This window comes from Eulemur rufifrons, chromosome 7 (assembly GCF_041146395.1).
Source record: "Eulemur rufifrons isolate Redbay chromosome 7, OSU_ERuf_1, whole genome shotgun sequence".
Taxonomy (NCBI): Eukaryota; Metazoa; Chordata; class Mammalia; order Primates; family Lemuridae; genus Eulemur; species Eulemur rufifrons.
In genome coordinates this window covers 153,827,654-153,853,521 of record NC_090989.1, presented here as the reverse complement: position 1 = coordinate 153,853,521, position 25,868 = coordinate 153,827,654, and the positions used below count along the sequence as shown (strand labels likewise).

The 25,868-nt window shown below is 38.8% G+C and overlaps 1 protein-coding gene across 3 annotated transcripts in view; it reads left to right on the top strand.

Moving 5' to 3' along the window:
- PRKAR2A (protein kinase cAMP-dependent type II regulatory subunit alpha) overlaps positions 1–25,868 on the top strand; it is a 93,920-nt gene that overhangs the window by 544 nt on the left and 67,508 nt on the right. The window lies entirely within an intron of this gene.

The window sequence follows — 25,868 nt, the reverse complement described above, 5'->3', positions numbered from 1 at the left end:
GACCAGGCGTCGCGTCCGGGGCAAGCCGACGGCCCTGGGCTGGGACCAGGGAGCTCTCTAACGGAGTTTCTTGGGTTTCCCTGAGCCGCCAGTGTGAGCCCCTCGTGCGCCACTTCCAAATTGAGCTCCGCGGTTCTGTGAGCTCTAGAGCGCACGGAGTGATTTGTCAGGTGTAGCCTTGAAAGAAACGTGCGTGCTTTCTGCCCGCGTGGTGCCGCAGGCCTGAGAGGCGCCGAGCCCAGGTCGGCGCCGCGGTGCCCAGGTCGGCGCCGCGGTAGGATCCTTTGCCTTTGCTTGAGACCCGTGAGCATTTACATCCAGTGACTCCTGTTTAATTACCAGGACAGTAATTTTCTTTGGAAGTAATTCCTTTTTTTTTTTTTTTGAAAAGTTATTGCGAAAATCTTTTCAGCGTAGGCAAAAGAAAGAAAAGGTGAGATGAACCCCTATATGCATGCCATCACCCACATTCAACAGTTGTCAGTATTTGTCACAAAGTTTCACCTATACTTTTATTTCTTTGCCGAAGTATTTTTTTCCTCTTTTTTTGTTCCTTCTTATTTGTGGTCTTATTTGGAGAAATACCGAAGAGTTTTTAAAGCAAATCTCAGTCAGGTCATTTCACCCTTACTTACTTGAGCATGGTATGGTGTTTTGTTTGTTTGTTTGTTTGTTGTTTGTTTGTTTGTTTTTGAGACAGTGTTTCAGTTTGTGGTGCAGGCTGGAATACAGTGGCGCGGTCACAGCTCGTTGCAACCTCCACTTCCCAGGCTCAGGCGATCCTCCTGCCTCAGCCTCCTGAGAAGCTGGGGCTACAGGCATGCGCCACTACGCCCGGGCTAATTTTTCTATTTTTTGTAGAGACAGCGTCTCCCTACCTAGCCCAGGCTGGACTTGAACTCCTCACCTGAGGAGGTCCTCTTGCCTCGGCCTCCCAAAGTGCTGGTATTAAAGGCAGGAGCCAACAGCCTGGCCTTTGAGTTTGCATTTCTTAAAATATGGTCCTTGGAATATATTTTTTAATTAGGTTAAACAGTTGAATCAAATTTGGTGAGAGTAAACTAGTGTGTGAGTTGCAGGAAAGAAGATAGGTAACATTTTCTACATCTGATCTAAGCAAGAATGTCAAGAAGCAATTCCGTTTTCCTTGGTTGGTTCAATACATACTTCGTCAGTTTAACATTAGAATTATCCTACTTTTGAATGGTCAAAATTTAACCAAACAATGAAAACACTTGAGAGACAAAGTTAGAACTTTAGTGTTGTTAGATTACACTGGAAAAAAAAAAAATAGTTCTGAGTTGAATCTGGCCTGGCCTCATATTCAAGTCACTGCTGGTAAGGAGTTAATTAATGGTCATTGCTGTAGGAGGTTGTAAGCTTCAGTGTGCTGGACAATGTCCCTACATTTATTTATGCTAAAAGAGTAGAAATTGTTCTTCTGAGTTTTCCTTGACTTATTGCATGTTATGTTATGGGTTTTGGGGAAAGCTGGGATTGTTTTCCAAATCTTTGCCACAGTTTTGCTTTGTGGTCTTGGATGAGTTGTCAAACCTGTTTGATTTCAGATTTTTTTGTCTTGAAAATGAGGACAGTGACAACTATCTCCCAGGGATAAATGTATTCTTAAAAAAGGTTTATTTCAGAAATGACTTCTAGGTTTGTTTCACTGTCATCTCTATAAATCACAAACCTGTAACCTGCTTTGCAACAATTTTTATTTACACAAAACATTAGTATTTTAGAAATTAATCCCAGGTGCACAAAACTGGAGTTACAAATTTTTAGTATTAAGTCTTCATTCACTCTTTGTCATTTTTTGATACCTTTTTCAAGATATTGAGTTGACTTAAAATCTTTGTAACCCTGTGCTGGATTTTTTTGTTACTTAAATATTTTCTATGTCTCAAGTTGCTGCACCACATACAATTATAGAAATAAATAGAAAGTGGACTTCTATTTATAAATAACAGACTAAAAATACATTGCAATACAATGAGATATCATTTCACACCTGTTAAGATGGCTATTATTAAAATAAAAACAGAAAATACCCAGGATGTGGAGAAGGTGGAACCCTTGTACATTGCTCTTGGGAATGGAAAATGGTCCATCTGCTGTGGAAGACAGTTTGGTGGTTCCTCAAAAAGTTAAACATAAGATTCTCAAGTGATGGGCCTTGCTTAAAAAAAAAAAAGTTAAACATAAAATTACCATATGGTGGAGCAACTCCCATTCCTAGGTGTATATGTCCAAAAGAATTGAAAACAGGGAATGGAACAGATACTTGTATACCAACCAATGCTCATTGCAGCATAATTCACAATAGCAAAAAGGTAGAAACAAACCAAGTGTCCATCAATAGATGAATGGATAAACAAAATATGGTGTATATATACAATGGAATATTATTCATTCTTAAAAAGGAATGAAATTCTAATACTACAACATGAATGACATTACAACATTGAAAACATTATGCTAAATGAAATAAACCAGATACAAAAGGACAAATATTATATGATTCCACTTATGAAAGGTACCTAGAATAGGCAAATTCATAGGGACAGGAAGAGACAAGAGGTTACCAGGGGCTGGGAGAAGAGAGTAATAGGGTGTTATTTTTTTAATGGGTTCAGTACTTCAGTTTGAGGTAATGAAAAAGTTCTCAAGTTGGATAGTGATGATGGATTTACAACTTTGTGAATGTTCTAAATCTGCACTCCCCAACCCCTGGTAGTGGTACAAGGCCTGTTAAGGGATCAGACCACAGAGCTCCGTGGAAAAATGGTCTTCCGTGAAACCTGGTCCCTAGTGCCAAAAAGGTTGGGGACTGCTGTCCTAAATGACACTGAATTGTACACTTAAAAATGGTTAAAATGGGCCGGGCGCGGTGGCTCACGCCTGTAATCCTAGCACTCTGGGAGGCCGAGGTGGGCGGATCGTTTGAGCTCAGGAGTTCGAGACCAGCTTGAGCAAGAGCGAGACCCCATCTCTACTAAAAATAGAAAGAAATTATATGGACAGCTAAAAATATATATAGAAAAAATTAGCCGGGCATGGTGGCGCATGCCTGTAGTCCCAGCTACTCGGGAGGCTGAGACAGGAGGATCGCTTGAGCTCAGGAGTCTGAGGTTGCTGTGAGCTAGGCTGACGCCACGGCACTCACTCTAGCCTGGGCAACAGAGTGAGACTCTGTCTCAAAAAAAAAAAAAAAAAAAAAAGGTTAAAATGGGCTGAGTGGAGTAGCACTTTGGGTGGGTGAGGTAGGATGATCACTTGAGGCCAGGAATTCTTTTTTTTTTTTTCTTTTTCTCTCACCAACCCTGGTCTAGAGGCCAGGAGTTCAAGACCAGCCTGAGCAATATAGTGAGACCCCCTAGTCTCTACAAAAAATAGAAAAATTAGGTGAAGTGTTGTGTGCCTCTGGTCCCAACTACTCAGGAGGCTGAGGCAAGAGCCCAGCAGTTTGAGGTTGCAGTGAGTAGTGCTGATACCATTGCATTCTAGCCTCCCGGAAGAAAGCAAGCAAGACCTTGTTTCAAAAAGAAAAAAAAAGGTTAGGCCGGGCGCGGTGGCTCACACCTGTAATCCTAGCACTCTGGGAGGCCGAGGCGGGTGGATCGCTCGAGGTCAGGAGTTCGAGACCAGCCTGAGCAAGAGCGAGACCCCGTCTCTACTAAAAATAGAAAGACATTATCTGGCCAACTAAAAATCTATATAGAAAAAATTAGCCGGGCATAGTGGCGCATGCCTGTAGTACCAGCTACTCGGGAGGCTGAGGCAGTAGGATCGCTTAAGCCGAGGAGTCTGAGGTTGCTGTGAGCTAAGCTGACGCCACGGCACTCACTGTAGCCTGGGCAACAAAGTGAGACTCTGTCTCAACAAAAAAAAAAAAAAAGAAAAAAAAAGGTTAAATTGGTACATTTTATGTTATGTATATTTTACCACAATTTTAAAAAGACAGAAAATAAAAAATACATTGCATATCCAGTGACAGAAGGATAATAAGTCCACACTACTTAAATTATTTATAGAAATAGAGTATGTAGTGCTAGCTCTATATAGAGCAACGAAACTTTGCTTAGTAAGGTCCTTATGACCAACCACCAATTCACCTTATAAAATTGTATACTATTGGAAAGAATCGAAAAACTTACCAGCTGTTATTAGTTTGTTATAGTAACAGCTTTGATATCAAATAGCACATACTTCAAAGTATGAAGTATTATAGTGAGTATAGTGAGTATTTAACTATTGAGAAAGCCTGGAGTATATACTTATTAATAAATTACTCTAACTGCATAAGAACAATAAATTGGCATTCAGAATTGATTCACTTCTGTAATTACCATAAAACATTTGTATTTGTGGGTCTCCCAGCATTTTATGTGTGTGTGTGTGTGTTTTTTTTTTTTTGTTTTGTTTTTTTTTGAGACAAAGTCCCGTTCTGTTGCCTGGGTAGAATGCCTAGCTCACAACAACCTCAAACTCTGGGCTCAAGTGATCCTCCTGCCTCAGCCTCCTGAGTAGCTGGGACTACAGGCATACGTCACCACACCCAGCTAATTTTTACTATTTTTAGCTGTCCGGCTAATTTCTTTCTATTTTTTTTTTTGTTTGTTTTTTTGTTTGTTTGAGACACAGTCTCACTCTGTTGCCCGGGATAGAGTGCCGTGGCATCAGCTTAGCTCACAGCAACCTCAAACTCCTGGGCTCCAGCAATCCTTCTGCCTCAGCCTCCCGAGTAGCTGGGACTACAGGCGTGCACCACTATGCCCGGCTAATTTGTTCTATATATATTTTTAGTTGTCCATATAATTTCTTTCTATTTTTAGTAAAGACGGGGGTCTCGCTCTTGCTCAGGCTGGTCTCGAAATCCTGACCTCAAACAATCTGCCCGCCTCGGCTTCCCAGAGTGCTAGGATTATAGGCGTGAGCCACCACGCCCGGCCTCTTTCTATTTTTAATAGAGATGGGGTCTCACTCTTGTTGAGATTGGTCTTGCACTCTTGAGTTCAAGTGATCCTCCCGCCTCGGCCTCCCAGAGTGCTAGGATTACAGGCGTGAGCCACCATGCCTGGCCTCCACTTTTTGACTATAATGAATAATGCTGCTATGAAAATTTGTGTGCACAAATTTATGTGTAGACCTATGTTTTCATTTCTCTTGGGTATATGAATAGAATTGCTGGGTCATATGATAATATGTTTAACCTTTTGAGAAACTGACAAACTGTTTTCCAAAGTGACTGAACCACTTACATTCCAACCAGCATTGTATTAGGGGTTCCAATTCCTCTATGTCCTTGTCAACACTTATTATTTTTATTATTATTATGGTCAACCTAGTGGGTGTGAAGTACCTCATTGTGGTTTTGATTTACATTTCCCTAATGACTAGTGATGTTGAATGAGCAACTTTCCATGTGTGTTGAACATTTGTACATCTTCTTTGGAGAATTGTCTATTCTAGTTTTTTGTCCATTTTTAATTTTTTTTTTTTTTTAAGTTTTGAGTTGTAGGAATTTTAAAAAATATATTCTAGATACAACTCCTCTATCAGATATATGAAATATTTTCTCCAATTCAGTGGGTTACCTTTTTACTTTTTTGATGTTGTCTTTCAAGCACAAAAGTTTTTAATTTTGATGAAGCCCAATGTATCTTTTTTCTTTTGTTGTTTGTGTTTTTTGTGTTTGTGTTAATTGTGTCATGTTTAGAAACCATTGCCGAATCCAAGGTCATGAAGATTAACCCCTGTATTTTTTTCTTTTCTTTTTTTTTTTTTTTTTCCTGTTTTTGCATGTACCTCTGCTTAAATTTTTTTTTTCTTTTATTAGAAATAGAGTCTCACTCTGTTGCCCTGGCTAGAGTGCAGTGGCATGATCATAGCTCACTGTGGCCTCAAACTCCTGGACTCAAATGATCCTCCCTCCTCAGCCTTCCAGGTAGCTGGGTTACAGGTGTGCGCCACCTTACCCAGCAAATTTATTTTATATTTAAATTTTTGTTGAGACATGGTCTTGGTATGTTGCCCAGACTGGTCTTAAACTCCCGGCCTTGAGTAGTCCTCCTACCTTGGCCTCCCAAAGTGCTGGAATTACAGGAGTGGGCCACGACACCTGGTGCTCTATATTTTTTTCTAGGAGTTTTATAGTTTTAGCTCTTACATTTATATCTTTGGTACATTTTGAGGTTTTTTTTTTATATAAGATAAGAGGTACTTCATTCTTTTGCATGTGTATATCCAGTTGTTCCAGCAACATCTGTTGAGAAGACTATTCTTTCCTCACTCAGTTGTCTTGGTATTCTTGTTGAAAATTGATTGACTGTAAATGTGAGAGTCTCTTTTTAGACTCAGTTCTGTTTCATTATTTATATGTCTGACTGTTTGCTAGTATCACACTGTCTTGATTATTATAGCTTCATAGTAGGTTTTGGAACCAAGAAGTGTGAGTTTTCTGACTTTGTTCTTTTTCAGAATTGTTTTGGCCCTTGAATTTCCATATTACTTTTAGGATTAGCTTGTCAATTTCTACAATGAAGCCAACCGGGATTTTGATAGGGTTTGCATTGAATCTATAGATCAATTTGGAAATTATTGCCATCTTAATAATGTTAAGTGTTCCTACCTATGAATGTCTTTTCATTTATTTAGATATTCTTTAACTTCTTCCAAAAATGTTTTGTAGTTTCCAGAGTATAGGTTTTGCATTTCTTTGTTAAATTTATTCATAAGTAATTTGTTCTTTTTGATGTTATTGTAAATTGAATTTTCTTAATTTCATTTTTAGATTATTCATTGTAAGTGTATAGAAATACAGTTGTTTTTTTATACTGATCTTATATCCTGTAGCATTTCTAAACTAATTTATTGGTTCTAATAGTTATTTGGTAGATTCCTTAGGATTTTTTCTGCATTTTCATTTTTTACTGCACAGTGTGTGCTACATGATATAGGAATTGGCCCAAACTGTAGTAGCAGAATTCTTTTGGGAATTGCTTAACACTAACATTACTGAGTTCTCATATCTGTATCTCAGCAGAATTTTGACATCCATTCCCCTGGCTCTCCATTTACCTTTGGCCTCCTCCTTGCCCTTAAAATGCTGGTTGATGGCCCCCAGAATTTAGTTTGTTAACTTTTCTCCTTCAGCGAGCGCTGAATTTAGTTTGTTAACTTTTCTCCTTCAGCGAGCGCCTCTCTTCCTGAGCATTTAAAAAAATATGTATATTTTAGTTTCCAAATAATTCCTGAGCATTTTTTTTTAGCACCTTGAACCTTCAAAATTAAAACTATAGTTCATAACTTTCTCTGTAGAGATACACACCCATTTATGTTCATTTTGCCAGCTGGTCATCTTTGAAACTCATAACCCTTAAAACCAATGTCATTAGCTTACCTGTGAGACTGCTTTCAGGTGTCAGTCTCAGTGTGTGTGTGTGATTGTGTCTGTATCACACTCTTGTTTGTTTTGTTTTAGTAAAACCCCTGGACAATTATCACACTCATTTTAATCTCCAGGCTCTCCCCATTTTCTTTCCACTATCCCTTCCTTGGGTTTGGCTTTCATTGCTTCTTAGGTGGATGTAGTTGGACATCCATAGATGTCCTACTCAGCTTGCTCTCGACTCCACTTTCTACACTATCATCAAATGATCTCTCTCTCTCTCTTTTTTTTTTTTTGGATACAGAGTCTTGCTCCGTTGCCTAGGCTAGAGTGCCATGGCGTCAGCCTAGCTCACAGCAACCTCAAACTCCTGGGTTCAAGCAATCCTTCTTGCCTCAGCCTCCCATGTAGCTGGGACTATAGGCATGCGCCACCATGCCCAGCTAATTTTTACTATTTTTAGTAGAGACGGGGTCTCGCTCCTGCTCAGGCTGGTCTCGAACTCCTGAGCTCAAGCTATCCTCCCGCCTTGGCCTCCTAGAGTGCTAGGATTACAGGCGTGAGTCACTGTGCTCGGCCAAAATGATCTCTTTCCTTCCTTGCTTTTATTATGGTAAAATACATGTAATGTAAAATTTATCATTTTAACCATTTTTAAGTTTACAGTTCAGTGGCATTAAGTACATTTAAAAAGTTTGTATAATCACCTTTCTTTTTCAGTTAAACTTTTTTTTAAAAAGTAAAACATACATGCAAAATGGTACACAAATCATACATGTACAGGATGCTTGTTTACAAAGTGTATTTCATCAACTAAATCAGGAAATATTATCAATAGGAAAAGACCAGTTCTCTACATCATGGGCATACATTTTATGTAATTATAACCGTAAGTACAGTTCTGCAGTAAGGGCAGCCAACATTTATTAAGCCTTTATTCTGTGCCAGCTCCAATGGTCTGATTTATTTACATTATCTCACTGAATCCTTCCAATCCTTTAAGGTAGGAATTTTAATTAGTTCTATTTTATAGATGAGGAAATTGAGGCCTAGAGTTTACGCAAGATCATATAGCTAGCAAGTAGTGGAATCAGGATTTGAGTATGGGCTGGAGTTAATGCCATCCACTATTCATCTCATTTCATGCTTGAAGTGCCTTTCATTTTTTTTCTTATTCTTTATTTATTTATTTATTTTTTACACGAAAGTGCGTAAACATTTAAAAATTTCTCTACATAGTTGTAATTTTTTTTATTGTGGTAGAATATATATAACATAAAATGGACTTTTTTATTATTTCAAAGTGTATAATTCAGAGGCATTAAGTATATTCGGTATGTTGTACAACCATCATCACTGTCTTGTTCTTTTTTGAGATTGTTTTGGGTTTTCTAGAGTTCTTGTGATAACATATGAATTTGAGGTCTATCTAGCTTTTTGATTTCTGCAACAAAAACCCATTGGGATTATGATGGGGATTACATTGAATTTGTAGACTACTTGAGGAGTATTGCCATATTAACAGTGATAAGTCTTCCAATCCATGAACACAGAATGTGTTTTTTCATTTATTTGTCTTTAATTTCTTTCAGCAGTATTTTTTAGTTGGTACTATACAATTCTTTCACCTCTTTGGTTAAGTTTATTCCTAAGTATTTTATTCTTTTCTATTCTGTTGTGAATGGAATTGTTTTCTCAATTTCACCTTCAGATTGTTTGTTGCCAGTGTGTAGAAATACAGCTGATTTTTTGTGTTGATCCTCTACCCTGAAACCTTGCTGAATTTATTTATTAGCTATATAGTTATTTGTGGATTCTTTAAGATTTTTTAAGTATAAGGTCATGTAATCTGTGAATAGATATAGTTTTGTTTCTTTCTAATTTTGATACCTTTTATTTCTTTTTCTTGCCTAGTTGCTCTGTCTAGGACTTCCAATGCTATGTTGAATAGAGATGACTAAAGCAGGCATCCTTGTCTTGTTCCTGATCTAGGGAAAAATTTTCACACTTTCACCATTAAATATGATGTGATTTTTCATAAATGCTTTTTATCATGTTGAGGAAATTCTGTTTAGTTTATTGAGTATTTTATCATGAAAAGGTGTTGGGTTTTGACAAACTCTTTCATTGAAAGAGTTTCATTTCAGTTGAAATGATCATGTGATTTTTTTACCCCCCTTTTAAAAGTTTTATCTTATTTCAGCTGGGCGCGGTGGCTCCTTGCCTGTAATCCTAGGACTCTGAGAGGCTGAGGCAGGAGGATCGCTTGAGTGCAGGAGACTAGCCTGAGCAAGAGTGAGACCCCATCTCTACCAAAAAGAAATTTAAAAAAAACCTAGCCAGACGTTGTAGCGAGCGCCGTAGCCCCAGCTACCCGGTATGCTCAGGCAGAAGGATCGCTTAGAGCCCAGGAGTTGAAGGTTGCAGTGAGCTACAATGACGCCACTGGACTTTACTCAGGGTGACAGAGTGAGATTCTGTCTTAACAAAAACAAACAAGGCAACTGAGCACCCCTCGTCACAGACCCCCACTCCTTCATATAAAATAAATAAATAAAATTTAAAAAAGAAATTTTAATCTTTTTTTTATCTACTTTTTTGAGATAGGATCTGACTCTGTTGCCCAGGCTGGAGTGCAGGGGCATGATCATAGCTCACTGCAGCCTTGAACTCTTGGATATAAGCACTCCTCTAGCCTCAGGCTCCCAAGTAGCTAGGACTACAGGTGCACACCATGCCACCTGGCTTATTTTTTACTTTTTTTTAATAGAGGCGGGGTCTCCCTAAGTTGCCCAGGCTGATCTTGAACTCCTGGCCTCAAGCAGTCCTCCTGCCTTGGCCTATCAAAGTGCTAGGATTACAGGCACGAACCAACATGCGTAGCCTCCCCTTTATTATTTTAATGTGGTATATTACATTGATTGATTTTTATATATTGAACTACCCTTGCATTCCTGGGCTAAATCCCACTTGGTCATGGTGTAAGGTATAATCTTTTTAATATGCTGCTGGATTGATTAATAGTTTGCTTGTATTTTGTCATCATAGTGATTTTTTTTTTTTTACTTCATTTTAAAAATCAAGTAAAAATATTGTGCTCCACTTAATTGTTCCCCATTAAGGTTGCCGCCAAATATTTGCTAGTATGAACTATTTTATGAATAAGGCTTTTTTTTCCCCTGCATTTTGGGCCAATTTTCCTAGAATAGATTTCTAGAAATAGGATTACTATGTCAAATGATATAATTTTTTTGACATTTAATAAGTACTATTGGTCATATTGCTTTTCAGAAGGATTGTGCCTGCATATACAGCAACATGTGTGAATACCAAATTTGTTGTACACTTGATAGCACCAGGTATTAACAATTGTTTAAAAGTGTATTTAATTTTTGGAAATTTTTTCTCCATTTTATTTCATTTTTATTTAATTTCAATTTTATTCATTTTTAGGAAGGTTGAACCTTCATAAAGCTTCACCTCAAGTCTGCTCATATTCAATATGGGATTGTTTATATTGACAGAGTTGATAGAAATTATTGACTCATTGCTTCTGGAAGGTGAGGGAGAGAAGAAAGTCAAGGTTGACACCCTCCTCCCCCAATTTCTTGGACTACTAGTGGGATGATGCAGTTAATAAAGATATTGGGAAATGCAAAAATTAATCTTCTTTTCTTCCTTTCCTATTTATATAAAATTAACCCTTTAAAAGAATATAATTCAGTGGTTTTAAGTGTATTCACAGAGTTGTGTAACTGTCACCACTATATAATTCCAGAACATTTTTAATCACCTCAAAAAGAAACCATGTTCCCATTATTAATAACTTGCCATCCTCCCCCTGCCCCTTAGCCCTGACAACCAGTAATCTATTTTATGTCTGTATGGATTTGCTTATTCTGGATGTTTCATATAAATGAAATTATGTTGTATACGTTTTTTTTTTGCTCTTCATTTCTTTTACTTAGCATAATGTTTTCAAGGTTTGTCCCCTTTGTGGCATATATTAGTATTTCATTATCCTTTATGGCTGACTTAGCCTATTCCATTGTATGGATATACTACAATTTGTTTATCTGTTCATTAGTTGATGGACATTTGAGCTGTTTGTACCTTTTGGCTATTGTGAATAGTGCTGCTGTTAACATACCTGTCCATTTACTTGTTCGAGTACCTGTTTTTAATTCTTTTGGGCACGTACCCTTGAGTAGAATGGTGGGGTCATATGGTAATTCTGTATATAAATTTTTGAAGAACCACCAAATTGTTTTCCACAGCAGGCCATCTATTTTACCTTCTCACCAAGGTACAAGGGTTTTAATTTCTCTATATCCTTGCTCACATTATTTTTTGATTATAGCCATCCTAGTAGGTGTGAAGTGATATCTTATCATGGTTTCAATTTGCATTTCCCTAATGACTAATAATGTTGAACATCTTTTCATGTGCTTGTGGCCATTTGTCTGTTTTCTTTGGAGAAAAGTCAATTCAAGTCTTTTGTCCATTTTTAATTGGGTTGTCTTTTTTGTTGTTGAGTTGTAAGAGTTCTTTATATAGTCTGGATACTAATTCCTTATCTGATGTGTGATTTGTGAATATTTTCTTCCATTTTGAGTTGTCTTTTCACATTTGTGAAGCACAAAAAAGTTCTTAATGAAGTCCAATCTATCTATTTTTTGTTGTTATTTTTTTCTTTGTTGTACTTTCGGTATCACATCCCATCTGATTTTGTGTGTGTGTGTGCTCCTACCTCACAATAGAGCTACTTTGCTAATGCATTTTCAGTAACTTACAGGGAGCTTTTGAAATGTCCTCATTTGAAGATCTTTCATTTGAAGGATCAAATGCAGTTGGGGGCCTCTGGACAAGCCACAGATACATAGTATGTGGGCAAGGGCAGGTTGGATGTATTTGTCCAGTTTGAAAACTGTGATTGTTTTTATTGTTGTTGGCGCAAAATAGCCTTAGTTTATAGCTCTGTTGAAGGATGGGACTATTTCAAGATGAAAAATTTACTCAGTAAAAAAATGTATCAAGGGTTCCCACCCAAATAAAAAGCAACTTATAGGAAAATAATGGGGGGTGTATTTTGCTTGTTAAGAATCTTTTTGAACTGGGTATGGTGGCTCATGCCTGTAATCCTAGTACTTTGGGAGGGGGAGACAGCAGGATTGCTTGAGTCTAGGAGCTTGAGGTTACAGTGAGCTATGATCATGCCACTGCATTCCAACCTGGGCAATATAGTGAGACCCTGTCTGTTTAAAAAAAAAAAATTAAAAAGTTTATAAAATCAAAAAGTTACAGTAAGCTAAGATTATTATTAAAGAAAGAAAAACTCTTAAAAAATAAATTTAGTGTAACCTAGATTTCCAGTCCTGCAAACTCCATTCATGGTAAGTACCCTGTATAGGTGTACCATTTTTTGTCTTTTATACTATGTTTACTCTACGTTTTCTATGCTTAGATATGTTTAGATGCACAGATACTTACCATTGTGTTACAATTGCATACAGTATTCAGTAAAGTCACATGCTGTTCATATTTGTAGCGTAGGAGCAATAGCTTTACCATATAGTTTTTTGGGTTTTTTTTTGAGACAGTGTCTTGCTCTGTTGCCTGGGCTAGAGTGAATGCCGTGGCATCAGCTTCCTTCACAGCAACCTCAAACTCCTGGGCTTAAGCAATCCTCCTTCCTCAGCCTCCCGAGTAGCTGGGACTACAGGCATGTGCCACCATGCCCAGCTAATTTTTTCTATATATATTTTTAGTTGGCCAGATAATTTGTTTCTATTTTTTAGTAGAGACGGGATCTCACTCTTGCTCAGGCTGGTCTCAAACTCCTGACCTCAAGCGATCCTCCCGCCTCGGCCTCCCAGAGTGCTAGGATTACAGGCGTGAGCCACTATAGCCTAATGTCACATTTCTCAGAATGAAGTGACACGTGACTGTAACCAAGCACTTTTGTTTTTCTGAGCCATCCAATATTTTTAAAGTAAAATTATAATTAGAGGAGTTTGCTTTATGCTGTCAATAGACATATTAATGTTTACCACCTTTTGTCACCTTCTTGAAGGTTCTTTGGAGGAAGATTGTTGAGGCTTTGTTGTTGGTGACTCCATGGTTATTAGTAGGACCAGTGATTTGTCTTGCCATATCCAGACCAACTGTCCAGTGTTCAACTAGCGGGTTGGTGTCTCATCTCACAGAAAAAGAAGCCCCATCTGGTTGGTGATGCTCCAGGGTTTTTTTTCTAGTGATCACTAGATAATTTTAAGTATGGTTAGAATTATTCATTTTAAAACCAAATTTTAAAAATGGTTTGTATTCTAGTAGATGAGTCATATATGAAATGCTAATAAATGAGAATGGAATTTAGTGCCCTTAAAATGTGTGGGCATCAGTGGCTTTGGATATCTTTTTTTGATGTTTATCTTTGTAAGTTGACTAGAAAGTTTTAACAGTTTGTTTTTATTGTGTAATAAAGAATGTGGCCTTTGTCCCAGGTTCCTGGGAGCTTCTAAAACCCTTGGAATTTCCAAGTGATAGGAATGCCTTTGTTATTCATGAGTCTCTAGGATCATACCTGAGTTTATGTTAATTAGATGACTTTGGGTGGGGACTGGTCACCAGAAGGACTAACCATTGCCCCTGGAGGGTGTTTTGAGGCAGCCCAAACAGGGGAGAGAAGGAGGGCTGGAGTTTGAGTTCAGTTGTGTGGCCAGTGATTCAGTGAGTCATACCTGTGTTATGAAACTCTAGTAAAATCTCTGAACACAAATTTTGGTGGATCTTCCCGGTTGGTGACCAAACATGTTGATGTGCTGCAAGGGTGATGTGTCCTGAGTCCATGGGGAAAGGGCACAGAAGCTTGTGTTCTGGACTCTTCCAGACCTTGCATATGTGTCTCTTCCTAATTTGTATCCTTTATAATAAAACTGTAATTGTAAATGTAGTGCTTTTCTAAGTTCTGTGAGTTCTAGTAAATATCAAACTGGAGGGGTTATGGGAAACTCTGCATTTGCAGCCTGTCAGTCAGAAGTTCAGGTGGCCTGGGGACCTCCAAAGTGTAGCTGTCATCTGAAGTAAAGGCAGTATTGTTGGGGACCGTGCCCTTTTACAACTTGTGGAGTCAGATGCTAACTCTGGGTGGTTAGCATCAGAATTGTATTGAAGTATACCAGTGTCAGAATAGTTTTATATCCCTACTATATGTAATTCTACTTAAATTAGGGGCAAGATGTGAATTGATGAGATGGTACACACCAGAAAGGGGATATGGCCTTTAGTTCTTTCCAGCCTGGGTAATAGAAATCATTTATTCAATTCATTTATGTTTTTATTATTTCTTTTCTTTTCTTTTCTTCCTTTCTTTTTCCCTTCTTCCCTTCCTTCGTTTCTTTCCTTTCTTTCTTTCTTGAGTTGGGGTCTCACTGTTGCCTAGACTGGAGTGCTCTAATAGATAGTGCACTCTGGAGTGGCACTAATAGATAGCTCACAGCCCCCTCAAACTCCTGGACTCAAGCAACCCTCCTGCATCAGCCTCCTGAGTAGCTGGGGCTACAGGTGCCCACCACCATGCCTGGCTAATGTTTTAAATTATTATTATTTTTTTAGAGACAGGGTCTCATTTTGTTGCCCAGGCTGGTCTCAAACTGCTGGCCTCAAGCTGTCCTTCTGCCTTAGCCTCTTGGGTAGCTGGGATTACAGGCACAAACTGTCATGCCTGGGCCATTTATGCTTAATGTCTGTGTGTGCCAAGGTCTGTACTAGACAAAGGGTGGCAGGAAAGTCTCCATCCCTACTACTTAGGAGCTTTTAGTGTGATGTGGTAGGCACATGGAATTTTTGTGTGCTATGATAGAGAAGGGGAACTCAACTCTTGGAATAGAGATGTCTTTTCTGAGTCTTGGAGGGTGGAGCTGGGGTGGACATGGGCCTTTCAGGGAGAGGGTACTCTAGGAGCAGAGAAATCTCAAACCTACTAGTATGTATTGGGTCAGGGGGTGGTGGGTAGCAATAGTTATTTCAGAATAAGTGGCTGTGTTTACTGGCCAGATGTATCTGTTAGGGCAGTGCTTTTGCAAAGAATGAGTAAATGTTCATTATTGACAACAGTAAGAAGAATAGTGTAATATACCCCCATCTACTGATCACTCAACTTTATTAACTCATGGCAAGTGATATCATGGCAAATGTTTAGTAACCGGTTCTGATGTATAGTATTTGTCATTTTCCCTTGGGGAGTATTTACCTGTGTATTAATATTTACCATGGCTAATTTCAAGCTACTTGGAGTTGGGGAAACATTCTCAGAATCAGTTCTCCTGACCTAGTAGGAGCTGGCCCAACTTCATGAGTCATTCCCACTCAAACCACCCCCCTCCTAGATTATTTTTAAAAATTCCAGAAATAATTTTTTAAATTAGTTTTTTAAATTTTTATTTTTTTAGCAAGGAGGTCTTGCTGTGTTGCCTAGGCTGGTCTTGAACTCCTGGGCTTAACCAATCCTCCTGCCTCAGCCTCCCAAGTTGCTGGGATTACAGGTGTGGGCCACTGTGCCTGGTTCTGAAATAATTTTATTTATAAGTATAATATTTCAGTTCATATATCTAAGGACTATTTAAAAAAATATACCCACAAAAGTTTTTTTACATCTAAAATAACAATAGTTCCTTAGTATCAAATATCCAATTGTGTTCAAACTTCTCTGTATATCTCCGAATAAAGTCTATATGTTACATTTGGTTGCTATATGTTTTCTTGTTTTCTTTTTTCCTTTTTAAGAGATGGGAGTCTTGCTGTGTTGCCCATACTGAATAGTGGCTATTCACAGGCATGATTTTATTTTATTTTATTTTATTTTATTTTATTTTTTGAGACAGAGTCTCACTCTGTTGCCCGGGCTAGAGTGAGTGCCGTGGTGTCAGCCTAGCTCACAGCAGCAACCTCAAACTCCTGGGCTCAAGCGATCCTCCTGCCTCAGCCTCCCGAGTAGCTGGGTCTACAGGCATGCGCCACCATGCCTGGCTAATTTTTTCTATATATATATTTAGCTGTCCATATAATTTCTTTCTATTTTTAGTAGAGACCGGGTCTCGCTCTAGCTCAGGCTGGTCTCAAACTCCTGAGCTCAAACGATCTGCCCGCCTTGGCCTCCCAGAGTGCTAGGATTACAGGCATGAGCCACCGCGCCCGGCCCACAGGCATGATTTTAGCATACTACAGCCTCGAACTCCTGGGCTCAAGTGATCTTCATGCCTCAGCCTGCTGTGTAGCTGGGACTATAGGCATGTGACACTAAACTTGGGTTGTTGCTGTTTCTTTTAAGTCTCTTTTATTTTGTATTTTATTTTTTGAGACATGGTCTCACTCCAGGTTGGAGTGCTAAGTCTCTTTTAATGTGCAGGATCTCTTTTCATCTTTCTTTTTCCTTTGAAGCTTATTTGTAGAAGAAAGCAAGTTGTTTATTTTGTAGAATTTTTCACAATCTGGAGTTTGCTGATTAAATCCCCATGATGTATACATCAAAGTTTCTTTGCCCCCTATTTTCTCCCTGAACTGATAGTGAGTTCTAGAGAACTGGTTTTCAAAGTGAGATTCCGAGATCAATAACATCAGCATCACCTGGGAAACTGGTTAGACCTACAAAGTCTTGGCTCTATTCCAGGCCTTTTGAATTAGAAACTCTAAGGATGGGGCCCTACAATGTGTGTTTTAACTGGCCATCTAGGTGATTCTGATACACCCTCATGTTTGAGAACCATTGCTCTATAGACTTGATCAGATTCAGGCTTGTTTGTATCCTCCCTCCCCCCAAAATCTATTTCATAGATTTTGATGTCTTTTTCTATTAGGAGGCATTTAAGACTGATCTCTCATTTATGATGCTGATGGTCATGTTGATCATTGCTTAGACTGTACCCATTAATCCACTGGAGTTGCAAATATCATTGTTCTAATTCTTTCATAACTCCTTCATGTATAAACTGGATTATCTGTAAAGAAAGTTTTTTTCTACTCTTGGTATAGTTTGTTCAGGAAAAGCAGAATAAATGCTTGAGTGTTTCCTTTTATTTACCTGATTTCAGAATAAGTTGGTTCCCCAGTATCTTCCAAAGATGACCAATGAAATCTTTTTATTTATTTATTTTTTTTTTTCCCACAGATGGGAAGTCTCAATATGTTGCCCAGGTTGGTGTTGAACTCCTGGCCTCAAGTGATCCTCCTTTCCTCAGCGTCCCGAGTAGCTGGAATTACAGACATGAGCCACCCAACCTGGGTCCTTTTTTTATTTTTTAAAACAGTATCAATATAGCTGGGCATGGTGGTGGGCACCTGTAGTCCCAGCTGCTTGGGAGGCTGAAAGGGGAGGATTGCTTGAGTCCAAGAGTTCAAGGCTGTAGTGTTTCATGGTTGTGCCTGTGAATAGCCACTGCACTCCAGCCTGGGCAACATAGCAAGACCGTATCTCTAAAAAACAAACAAACAAAAAAAGGATAAATTCAAGGATTTAACTGTATTTGATATAGTTTAGTCCATTGCTCTTTTTGTTCTTATTTGATGCTTATGTTATTCTATCGTTTTTTTTTTTTTTTTTTTTTTTTTTGAGACAGAGTCTTATTCTCTTGACTGGGCTAGAGTGCAGTGCTGTCATCATAGCTCACAGCAACCTCAAACTCCTGGGCTCAAGCAATCCTCCTGCCTCAGCCTCTCGAGTAGCTGGGACTACAGGCATGCAGCACCACTCGTGGCTAATTTTTCTATTTTGCGTAGAGATGGGGTCTCGCTTTGTTGCCCAAGCTGGTCTTGAACTCTTAGCCTCAAGTGATCTTCCTGCTTTGGCCTACCAAAGCCCTAGGATTACAGGCCTGAGCCACTGCCTGGCCAGTTTCCAGTGAATTTAATTAACATCAGTCAGTCATCAAGGGACTAATCATACATGAGTCTATTTAAAGGACCTGAAAAAAAAAAAAAGGAAAACCTTAGAAGTGGTAACTCAATCCAAGAAAAATATTCTGTTTTTAATAACATTCTTGCTAGCCCTAACACTAACTCTCTCACTTGGTTCAATTCAGGCCCTAATCACCATTCATTTATATTGTTAAAATGGATTACAATGGGGGGGGGTCTCCCAGCATTCAGCCTTGACCTGTCTCAGACCAGTTCTCCACACTACTTGAGTAGGGTACAAAAGTCATGATGTTTCTCCCCTTTATAAAGCTGTTTAACATATCCCCAGCTAGTAGTAGCATCTCCCAAACTTCTGTGGCCACAGAACCATTTTAAATTGATGGAACACCAGTTGGTACTCACAATATCTATTGAGTTGGATCTATCTGGTTGGATTAGAGCAAAGAGGGTGAAAAAATGACCTCAGTAATTGATGCCAAAAAAATTAAACTCTATAATCAAATAAAAATATTGGAAAAATTAAGCCATATTCATTTTCTTAAGAGCAATATTTGACATATTTTGTAATTAAAACACAAGACACATATCATATATGAATAATCAAATAGAAATCACAAATCAGGTTAGTTAGTAAATCTGAATCATGCAATAATATACAGATCCCAAGTCACACATGTGTTCGTGATATCCCAGGATTCATTTTAATTGTGTTAAAACTTAAGGTAGCACCTTTTCTATTGATCTTAGAACTCATATCTCTGAAAACCAGAGAACTTGCCTATTTTTAAATTCTTAGAAAGTTGAATTATCAGTAAGAGCTTTGATTGGAAAATACAGAATTAGAATTGGCAAAATAGTAGTAGCTAGAGGGGAGTGGGGATGGGTAGGAGGAGGTGTTTCCCTAACTCTGTGAAAGTCTAATGCAAAGTTGGTCTTTACCTTACAGCAGAGAATGATTCTTCTGCGCCTGGATGGTTTGTGTTCCCAGAGTTGGAGTTTCTGCCCCTGGGTAGGCAGTGTTCTGTGCCACCTCTGACTCAATCCCCAACCCCCTTCTACTTGCTCTAATCTTTCCACGGTAGGTCCTGTACTCAGGGTCCCAGGAGGTGTTTCGTATCTGCCTGTGAGGCATCGATTACATTGGAGTAACCATTCTACCCTTGACCCACTGTTATAGTCCATGTGTTTAGGAGGTCATGGGGAATAATTAAAACTATCTGGTGGGAGATGGTCATGGTACTGCCCCTGATGTGGGGAGCCTAGAGGAATAGGAGCTGTCAAGTTAATTGGTTCTATTCTGGACCTGTTAAATTTCTGGGCCAACTCATGGGGTTGGAATTTCAGCTGGCATTTAGCCAACAATGGGAATGTACGTCTGGAGAGGGCAAGGTCATGAGTCAAGCTCATTTTTTCATGTTTCTTCTCCTTTGCATATGCCTTCCCTTCTGCTTGGAATGCTGTCCTCCTCTTGTTTGTCTGCTGAACTGCTGTTTTATCAGCCATTTCAAGGGTTTCCTTTTCTGTGCAGCAACAACAACCCTATAAGGTAGCTGCTATTATTATCCTGGTTTTTATAGATGAGGAAATTGAGACACAGAGCTTAAATAACTTATTCAAGGTCACACTGCCGGTGAGTTGACACTGGATTTGAAACCAAGCAGCATGGCTCAGATTCCATGCTCATAACCACTGCATTCCTATTGCTTTCTAGTTTGTTCTTGGTAAGTACTTGCTGTATGAATAAAGTGTTCATTGTAGTCATCTCTACACAAGAGATTTAAGGAGACAGGTTTTTCCTTTTAGGACAATACTTATAGTGAGACAAAAAGCAATCCTAAAATGTTTCCTAATAGATTCTCTTTTCTCTGTTGCTGTTTACCATTGTCTTGGTTCAAGCTCTTTCTTGTCAGGACCTTTGTTAAGAGGCCCATTTCTGGTCTTCTCACTGTGTCTTATTCCCTTGGTGATACTGTTATTAGAATTATCTTTCTAAGATGCATGTATCTTGTACGCCCTTGTGGTAAGTCCTCCATTGGCTCCCCAGTGCCTGTAGTAGTTCCGGATCCAAACTAAAGAGTGAGTTGTTCTTATGTCTCCAGTTTGGACTGGCTTGGCTTGGGTCAGGTTCCCATTCTGGAACAAGTTACTGTGATGGAGCAGTGAAAACAATGTGATTTGCCCAGCTTGGATCATGTACCTTATCCTGTGGCCAAGTTGGAAGTAGGAGGCAGGGTTGAGAATGAAGTCCGACAAGGACTTTAAGTTTGTGAGAGGTCACTCCTGAAGGATAATTTTGGTCATCTAGCTAGAAGGAGGAAGGGTATGGTGTCATAGGAGATGGGTGGACTCACTGGTGTGGCTAAATGTTCTTTTGTGGCCTTCAGCCCATCCCTTGCCTTCCTGTGTTAGTTCAGCAGATGTTCACTCTGCTCAGCACTGGGACAGGGGAGGGTAAGAGTGTTCCTTGCAAGAGTTTGTCATCTGGTAGGGGTACCAGCAAGCAAACAGGCAACATGATGTGGTGTGATGATCCATAATTAAATAATGGAATGGTAGAATTTATTTTTAAAAATATAAAACATTTTATTTAATCACATTTTTACTTTTCCTCAGTTGTCTAATTTAGATGAGTCAAATCCTGACTTGACTGCTTCCTAGCTATGTGACCTTGGGTGCAATTCTCTGAGTCTCAGTCTCGTCAGCTTCAAAATAGGATGGTAATAGGGTTGTTGTGAGGATTATATGTGATCGTGCATTTAAAATGGTTGGCAGCTGGATGTGGTGGCTCACACCTGTAATCCTAGCACTTTGGGAGTCTGAGTCTGGAGGATCACTTAAGTTCAAGATCAGTCTGGTTCACATAGTGAGACCCCGTCTCTACAAAATATACACAAATTAGCCTGGTGCGGTGGCGCGTTCCTGTAGTCTCAGCCACTCAGGAGGGTGATATCACTAACATTTTACTGTCATAGCACTTTCAAATATGGGCTTGTTGTAGTAAGTGGTACTACCTTTATTGAATTTGTGAGGATACTGAGGCTTAGAAAGATTTAAGTTCTGAAGCTAGAATGCAAACATGTCTTTGACTTCAAATCTATGACTGTTGTAGTTGCTTTGTTCTCCAGTGTCTTATCAAATATTAAGAATGAATAACTTATATTGTAAAAGACAGTTAAACTAAAAATTAGTGGTGTAGCTTTTGTCATTTGAAAAATATGGCACATATTATTTGGACAAAGAATTTGATAGGCTATAGGTTTGGCTTTCAGTTTTTTTAACAGGCTGATTTTGCTGGAAACGATGTCATGGATGCAGTTGGAAGTGCCTACCTGTGGCTGGCATGTGAAGGAGGATAGAGAAGCCTGACTTGCCCCTTTACACCTTTACATCAGGGAAGGAGGGCACTGAGATACCAGAGTCTATGTTAGGTGGTACCGCTTGGCTGTAGAATGTGTTAATATTGATGGATAATTAATTAGCACATTTGAGGATGGAAAATGACTTTTCTTCTAAATTTCAACATTTATGTACATGGAGGAGTAAGAATCTTCTAGTTTCTTAATGGCATAGCAACTCTAAATGTTGGTGCTTTCAAAAGAAACATCTTAAATGGAGGAGATATTTTCTAAGTGATTTATATCATTTCTCATTTGGGGCTCATAGCTCTGGTGCTGTAAAGAGCATACCAAATATCTTTTTTTTTTTGGAGACAGGGTCTCACTCTGTCTCCTGAGTTACAGTGCAATGGCGTCGTCATAGCTCACTGCAGCCTCAAACTCCTGCGCTCAAACAATCGCTCCTTCTGCCTCAGCCTCCTGAGTAGCTGGGACTACATATGGTTGTTACCACGCCTGGTTAATTTTTAAATTTTTTGTAGAGATCGGGATCTCACTCTTGCTCAGGATAGTCTCGAATTCTTGGCCTCAAGCAATCCTCCCACCTCAGCTTTCCAGAGTTCTGGGATTACAGTTATGAGCCGCCATGCCCGGCACCCAGATATCTTTTTGCTTGGTTAAGATGTCTGCATTGTTTTTGTTTGTTTGTTTATTTATTTTTGAGACAGGGTCTTGGAGTGCGGTGGCATAATCATAGCTCACTGTAGCCTCGAACCCCTGGACTCAAGCAATCCTCTAGTCTCAGCCTCCTAAGTAGCTGGGACTACAGATGTGTGCCACCACACCGGGCTAATTTTTCTTATTTTTTGTACAGATAGGGGATCTCATTTGTTGCCCAGGCTGTTCTTGAACTCCTGGCCTCAAGTGATCCTCCTGCCTTGTCCTCCCAAAGTGCTGGGATTACAGATGTGAGCCACCTCACTGAGCCTGTTTTTGTTTTTTTAAAACATGAAGTGTTTTTTCCTCTTTACCTTCTCTCCCCCTCCCTCTCCTTAGTTGGTTGAACAGTAAATGTTTGAGTTTGCAGACATCAGAAGGAGCCTCATAATACTTTGGGTTTATAGTGGAGCTCTCCTTTTAAACTTGCATTGGGTGGGTAAACTTGCTTTGTGTCTGCCCAGTAAAGAGAGAGGCTTAGGTCAGGTGAATATTGCTTTGACTCCATACTGTGCTGCTGTTAAGATACTACCTGCAGGCTGAAGTTTGGGTAGGACAGTTTATACATCCAGTGAGTAAACTTTAAATTGGTCATGTGCTGAGCAATGTGCTTGGTATTAGGGATTTAGAGATTAGTTTGACAAAATGCCTGTCTTCTAGGAGTTCATGATCTATTCTCTAGCCAGACAATGAACCAGTTTTAATGTGTCTAGAGTATTTTCATTCATAAATGTAGAGGATCCCAGGGGAGCGATATAGGAACTGTCTGGAAGGATGAGGATGAGAGCAGTAGATGCACACATACAGAGGGGTTGTGAATATGTTCCTATTATGGGCACAAAGAATTTTAGATGTTGGATGGGAACAGGGTATAGGAAGTATAGGTGGCCAGGTTGAAGAAGTATTAATAATGTTAACTTCTTTTTAAAAGAATGATAAAGCTAAACTCATTCTTTGCCAGGTATGAGCTAAGTCATATATGTTAAAGCTGACCTCAATCTCTCTCAAAAACATACCAGCACCTTCTGAATATCAAAGGGCTTAAGAATTGGTGAATGAAACTTGAGCCATTTTCTTCATATCCTGAAAAACCTGTTAAAATTCATAACTAAATATTTATAAAACACAAAGCTTGAAACTAGAAAGTAAAAATGGTCTAGATTTTTCCTGTTACAGACAGAGCTGTGCTATAAATTGCTGGAGAGCTGCACCAGTTTCAAGACTGAATAAACTCTGAACTACTCTGATTCTATGATATGTTATCAATTTATAGCGATAGTTTTATGCTCTGGTGCACATCAGACTCATCTCATGAAACTTTTTGGAAATACAGATGGAACAAGTCATTACAGAATGTTTAAAATCATGGCCAAATTTAGTTCAAAATTCAATTCTTAAACTTGAACTGCTAAAAACCTGTTCACTTTTTGAGTAAATAGAAAGGATTGTAAAGTTAGGTGAATACCCTGCTTAGTGATCCTTCCCTGTTAACCTGTTTATATTCCTTTTTTTGTTTTGTTTTGTTTGAGACAGGATCTCACCACGCTTGAGTAATTTTTCTGTTTTTTGTAGGGACAGGATCTCATTCTTTTTCAGGCTGGTCTCAAATTTCTGACCTGAAGCAATACTCACTCCTCAACCTCCCAAAGTGTTAGGATTGCAGGTGTGAGCCACTGTACTGGGCCAGCTGTTAATATTCATAATAACTTTCCCGCTTTATCTTAGCTGGCTTAATTTAGAAGGTTTAATGTGGATCATAGCTGCTACCTAAATTATATACAACTTTCTGGAGATTGTGCATAGCTTTTTTATTCCCAAAGAAGAACTGAGGTTCTCTTGCCCAAATTTCTACTAAGACGGACTTTTGTCTTCTGGATCCAGAAACTGGAAAATGCACCTCCTATTCTTTTCCAATCAAAATTACACCACAGTCTTTGTCTCTTATCTTTAGTTCTTTCTGCTTCAATATGTATAGAGTATTATGTCTAGTTTGACCAATGTTACTAACACAAGATTAGACAAGCTTTTGCTGTCTGTAGAAGACAGATAAGATCTCAGAGTTTAAAACATCCAAGCATATTTCAGAATTAAATTTTTTAGCTTAAATAGAACATAAGGCTTTAAGTAAAGTGGTAAAAGCCTTTTCTGCTCACAGTTGCCTGTAACACTAAATGAATAAAGGGCGTAGTGAATTATTTTCTTCTTCTTACTATACCTCAGGACCTACTGAATCTTTGCCCCATTATGTTATAGGATGTGTTTGTGTATTGTCTGTCACCACAGTTAGATTATAAACTCTATGAGGACAGATGGTTTGGTTTTTCTTCTGCTCTAGACCCAGTGCCTAGCGTATAGTAGGTGTCAATAAATAAAACACTTTAATTATTTAAATCAAATGAAAAAAGTTGTATTTTTTTCTGCTCTTATTTTCTGCTTTTCTTTATTTGGTTTCATTTCATCCCCATTTTCTTTGTACTTAAAAGTGACATGGGCTGGATGTGGTGGCTCACGCCTATAATCCTAGCACTCTGGAAGGCTGAGGCAGGAGGATCGCTTGAGGTCAGTTCAAGACCAGCCTGAACAATAGAAAGACCAGCCTAAAAATAGAAAGAAATTATCTGGACAACTAAAAATAAATAGAAAAAAAAATTAGCTGGGCATGGTGGCACATGCCCGTAGTCCCAGCTACTCGGGAGGCTGAGGCAGAAGGATTGCTTAAGCCCAGGAATTTGAGGTTGCTGTGAGCTAGGCTGACACCACGGCACTCTATCCTGGGCAACAGAGCAAGACTCTGTCTCCAAAAAAAATAAGTAATAAAAGTGACATGAATCATAGCTAAGGGCTTTTAATAGTTTTTTTTTAAGAGCTTTATTGAGGTTTAATTTGTATACCATAAAACTCTCTCTGGAAAACCCTAATACAGCTATATATAATAAATATTAAAAAATTCATACAATTTATTTTTAGTAAATTTACAGAGTTGTATAGCCATCACCACAATTTTAGAACATTTCATCACCCCAGAAAGATTCCTTATTTGGCCTGGCTTACTTCACTTAGCATATTTTATTTTTTTAAATTGAGATGAAATTCATATAACATATAATTAACCTTTTTAAAGTATATAATTGAGTGGCATTTAGTGCATTCACAACGTTGTGTACCTCTGCAGCTTTCTAATTGCAGATTTTTCCTGTCACCCCAAAGGAACAACCTGTATCCAATACATAATCACCATTCATTCTCCCCTTCTTCCATCTGCTTGCAATCATCAGTCTGCTTCCTGTCTCTGTGGATTAACTATTCTTGATATTTCATATAAGGGAATCACACGGTATATGAGCTTTTGTGTCTGGCTTCTTTTATTTAAATAATAATTTCGAGGTTCATCTAAGTAGCATGTGTCAGTATTTCATTCCTTTTTATGGCTGAATAATATTTCATTGCTGGCTATGCATGGTGGCTCATGCCTGTAATCCCAGCACTTTGGGAAGCTGAGGCAAGAGGTTCAA